A 5,053-nucleotide genomic window follows, 5' to 3' on the forward strand; every position below is an offset into this window, starting at 1 on the left:
TAAAGAAAACAATACAAAAAATTAAACAAAAAGTTGATTTTTTGAAAAGTCAAACAACTGACATTTAGACAAGCTAACTAAAAAGCAGACAAGATACAAATCAATAAAATCAGAGATGAAAAAAAGAGACAAGTAATGTTTCAGAAAATGTCCCTCTCCTGACACATGGGAATTATGGGAGCTACAATTCAAGACAAGATTTGACTGGAGAAACAGCCAACCCATGTCACAGGTTTTGAAAAAAATTTATTCTAGCAGACCAGACGTAAGAGATGAGCCCCTTGACCATCCCAAGGAAGAATGGTTAACAGATGCAAGTTGTTTTTTGCATCAGGAAAACAGGAGGGCTAGATATGCTGTTATCAGTCAGCACAAGGTAGTCAAGGCACAAGCCTAGCTCGCCTCTACCTCAGTTCAAAAAGCTGAGTTAATTGAACTTACTAGAGCCCTGTAGTTTGGAAAGGATTGAAAAGTTAACATTTACACTGATTCCAAGTATGCTTTTTACGTGTTTCGTGCTTATGCTGCAATTGGGAATGGGTAGGGACTCCTGACTACCAAGGGGTTTTCCATACAACATCACTCAGATTTTGAGCTTGTTAGAATGCTGCTTGGCTGCCAAAAAAAGTGGCAATAATTAATTGCAGAGGACATCAAAAGAGAGGCTGATTGTGTAAAAGGAAATGCCCTCGCAGATGTGGCAGCCAAGGCCCCTCACTGAAAGGACCAATTAAACTCATGGGCATGCTGGTCAGCATACATAGAGCTGGGCCAGAATACTCTGAGGAAGAAGAAAAATGGGCCAGGGATTGAAATTTAGTCCAGGGCCCCTCTGGCTGGCTGACTGATGGTAATAAATTACTAATGCCAAGTACCAATTATAGGAAAATAAGCACTTTCATGATTCTTTTCGCCCTAGAAGGGATTCTTTGTTTCAGTTAATGTCTCATTTGTTTATGAGGATAAATCTTTTCAAGACACTAAAACAGGTGACTCAGCCCTGTGAGCTCTATGCCTGAAATAAAGAGCCCAGCAATTTTATCTTCTCCAGTTAAACTTGTCCAACCTTGGGGAACTTATCCAGGTGAGGACTGGCAACTCTAATTTACTCAGATGCCTTTCTGTAGGAGATTCAAATATTTGCTAATGCTTAGTGATACCTTCACTGGTTAGATCAAGGCATTCCCCATTCTATCTGAAAAGTGTTTACCAGAAGAAATAATTCCTCAGTATGGGTCATCTAAGAGCTTGCAAAGTTACAATGACCGATCTTTCACATCAGGCGTATCCCAACACCTATTCTTAGCTTTAGGAATCCAATATCACCTTAAGTCTGCATGGGGACCGCAGTCCTCTGGAAAGGTGAAAGGGCTAATTATATTCTAAAGAAGACTCTAGCTAAATCAGAGGCCTATCTCTAACACTCATAGCTTACTGCGGGTTTGAGCTGCTCCAAAGGTAAACTTATAATTAAGTCCTGTTGAGTTAGCACATGGAAGGCCTTTCACAACGACAGATCTCCTAAGAGATGAAAGGACTCATCAATTACAAAAATATGTCACCAATCTAGGACAGGTGCAAAGGCCCTCTGTGAATATGGAAACAAAAGCCTGCCTCTTTCACATGGGAGGAAAATTCAGTTTCAGCTCACCTAGGGATTTAGTTTTACTGAAGACATGGGAGGAAGTTTTCCAGCTGATCAGCTTTCCCCAAGGTGGAAAGGACCAGAGCAAGGCCACCTGAACTCTCCAATAGACGATAAACTACAAGGGATTCACAGGCGGGTTACCCCTGTGTGGAAGTAAAGCTGTTGCTTATTCTGGGAGCCCAATCCGAGGCTGGGCTAGGTGGGCGCGGGGCTAGTTAAGCTTTGGGGAAGCGCGGGCTAGGTCGTTGCGCGTCTGCTCCTCCTGGCGTTTTTCCTGCCGCCCTAGTCCTGCTTTGGTCATGAGGGAGCTCGTACTCAAGCAGACGGAGCAGTGCAGGAACTAGTTTGGCGCCAAGGTTGGCGGCCGGTGCTCTGAGGGCCCAGCGCAGGCCTGCTGGGTGGCCGGGAAGATATTCGCAGTGACGGGGCTGGCGCCTCTGCTTTGGGGACCCTGGGCTCCCTGCCGTGACACGGTGGAGCTGGGCGGCTGGTGAGGCTGCCAGAGAGGACCCCCAGGGACACAGCGGTCTGGGGGTTGCGGGAGGGGTGGAGGTGGGAGAGGGGCTAGGGTGCCTACAGCTCCTTGGCCTCCTTGGCTCACCCCTGGCCTGTCTGGCCCTTCTTGTCTCGCAGTTCTGGGAGGTGATCTCTGACGAACATGCCATTGACTCCACTGACAGCTACCACGGGGACAGCAACTTGCATCTGGAGCGCATCAACGTGTACTACAACGAGGCCAGCGGTGAGACCCCAGTCATTCCCCAACCGCCCTCCTAAGAATGGCGGCCCTCCCCTCGCTGATGCCCGCCCATCCCCCTCATGTGGCAGGTAGGTAGCCCGCGCTGTGCTCATGGATCTGGAGCCGGGCATCATGGACTCTGTGTACTCCGGGCCCTTCGGGTGGATCTTCAGGCTGGACAACTCCATCTTCGGTGAGTTGCAGGTGAAGACTGGGGTGCAGCTCCTTAGGGCAGCTCAAAGTCAAGGAGTGCCCCAAGGTCATCGCTGTGGGAACTGTGGAGTCAAGGATCCTGAACACCCTTCTATCCTGAGTCACGAAATCTCCCTCTCCTAAATGGGCTTTGGGAGGAAGGCTCAGCTGTTTCCTCAAGGTGAGGAGCTGCTGACGTAATCTCCCTGCAGGGAGCTGAGCTGGGACCATGGCTGCTGCCTTCCCTGGTAATGAGCCAGGAGGCACCTGCAGCATGGTCTGATGTTAGGCTGTCTCAGGTTTGGCTCCTGACTGAATTTCTAACAGGTGACGCTGCTGTCCTGTAACTTTGGGGGAGGGGGTTTTATTTGCTCCACCTGCAGGGTGAATGATACTTTCACCTTACATGTGACACTTGGCCCTTTTTGCATTGTGTATACCTGGCCATTGAGTGGCTGTACTTTCTTTCAGGTCAGTGTGAAGCTAGGAACAACTGGGCCAAGGGGTGCTACACAGAAGGCGCAGAGCTGATGGAGTGGGTAGTGGACGTTGTGAGGAAAGAGGCTGAGAGCCGTGACTGACTGCAGGGTTCCAGCTGACTCACTCCTTGGGTGGGGGGACTGGGTCTGGGATGGGTACCCTTCTCATCAGTAAGATCTAGGAAGAATACCCAGATAGGATCATAAACACATCCAGTGTCCTGTCTTCACCCAAAGTGTCAGATGCCGTGGTGGAGCCCTACAATGCCACCCTCTCAGTCCACCAGCTTGTAGAAAGTGCAGATGAGACCTTTTGCATTGATAATGAAGCTCTCTATAACATGTGCCCCAGAAATCTAAAGCTGCCCACACCCACCTATGGTGACCTGAATCACCTGATGTCTGCTGCCATGAGTGGGGCCACCATGTGCCTGAGCTTCCCAGGCCAACTGAATGCTGACCTGTGGAATCTGCCTGTGAACATGGTCCTGTTTCCCTGGCTGCACTTCATGCCTGGCTTTGCCTCACTCACCAGCCAGGGCAGCCAGCAGTACTGAGCCCTGACCCACCCAGCAGATGCTTGATGCTAAGAATATGATGGCTGCCTGTGACCCCCATCATGGCAGCTACCTAACGGTGACTGCCATTTTCAGAAGTTGCATGTCCATGAGGGAGGTGGAAGAGCAAATGTTCAATATTCAACACAAGAATAGCAGCTACTTTACTGACTGGCTCCCCCACAATGTAAAAACAGACATCTGTGACATCCCACCCCAGGGGCTAAAAATGTCAGCCACCTTCAGCAGCAACAACATGGCCACCCAGGAACTCTTCAAGCATGTCTCAGATCAATTCACAGCTATGTTCAGGCACAAGGATTTCCTGCACTGGTACACGGGTGAGGGCATGGATGAGATGGAGTTCACTGAGGCCGAAAGCAACATGATCTGGTTTGAGTACCAGCAGTGCCAGAATGCCTTGGCCAAGGAGTTTGAGGAGTGTGCTGAGGAGGAGGTGGCCTAGAACCTTTCTTTTCTGGGTAAAGGGGGGAAGCAGTGTGGATTCTTTAGTGTGTCCTGATAGCCATGTGTCACTACGCACTTTTTCTTTGTGTCTTCACATCTCCTTTTGCATTTTAGACCATTTTTATAGGAAGTGATTTTACCTAGTAAAGCATTCACATAGTATCTGGTTTCACTTCCAACTTTATTCTATACCCTCTCTGTGTACTGCTGCCAGATGGGCATAGTGGTTCTGCAGAGCTGCAGCTGTCTTGGGCTTATCACATGCCCAGGAACAAGCATTCCAGTGGCTCCTGGAGGGGTCGACATGGGCTATGGACATGGAAGGAAGGTTTCACACAAATTTGGGGCTGCCCTGGGTCTTGGGCAGCTAATTGGTGAGAAACCTGTTCCTGAAGGTTAAACCTTGGCTTATCCCATGTACCGAACTTCCAGGGGGACCAGCTGGCCCTCTGTTTCTGGAACTTTAAAAGTGGTTAATGACCCCAGTGGACAATGTCCCCAACATCCCACCTCAGGGTATGAATGTGGTCAGACAGCTGGCCTTGAACCAGCAATGAAGGGTGGGCAAGTAGGGCCCCAGTCACCCCCTCACCGTGGTGGCCTGGGTGTGTCTATGTGACCTCATTCTCTTCATGAGGTGGGCATGGGGTATCTGGCAGGCACTAGTGGGCAGGAATCAAGCCCACTATGTAGTCACATGCAGTGAACCCCATGTAGAAGGGGATTAGGCCCTGGGGGTAGTAGATGGCAGTTGCTGGGCCTGTGTTCTCGGGGCAGTCTCTCTCCAAAGGCACAGATGGGGTTTCTAAACAGGACCTGGGGAGACAGGCGGATGCTCAAGAGTGCTGCTTTCCTCAACTGGCAACCAGTGAGGAGGAGGTCTGACCCGCCCCAATCTGGAGGGCTGGCGTACTCTCTCTGGAAAGGTTGCTAATGTGCACTGTCTCCTGTCTCCCTGTCCTCCACTCCA

The 5,053-nt window shown here is 50.0% G+C and overlaps 1 pseudogene; it reads left to right on the plus strand.

Annotated features, from left to right (window-relative positions):
* Nucleotides 1-1,947: 1,947 nt before the first annotated feature.
* LOC112612064 lies at nt 1,948-4,081 on the plus strand (annotated as a pseudogene).
* The last annotated feature ends 972 nt before the right edge of the window (nt 4,082-5,053 follow it).

Source organism: Theropithecus gelada, chromosome 19 (genome assembly GCF_003255815.1).
Source record: "Theropithecus gelada isolate Dixy chromosome 19, Tgel_1.0, whole genome shotgun sequence".
Classification (NCBI taxonomy): Eukaryota; Metazoa; Chordata; class Mammalia; order Primates; family Cercopithecidae; genus Theropithecus; species Theropithecus gelada.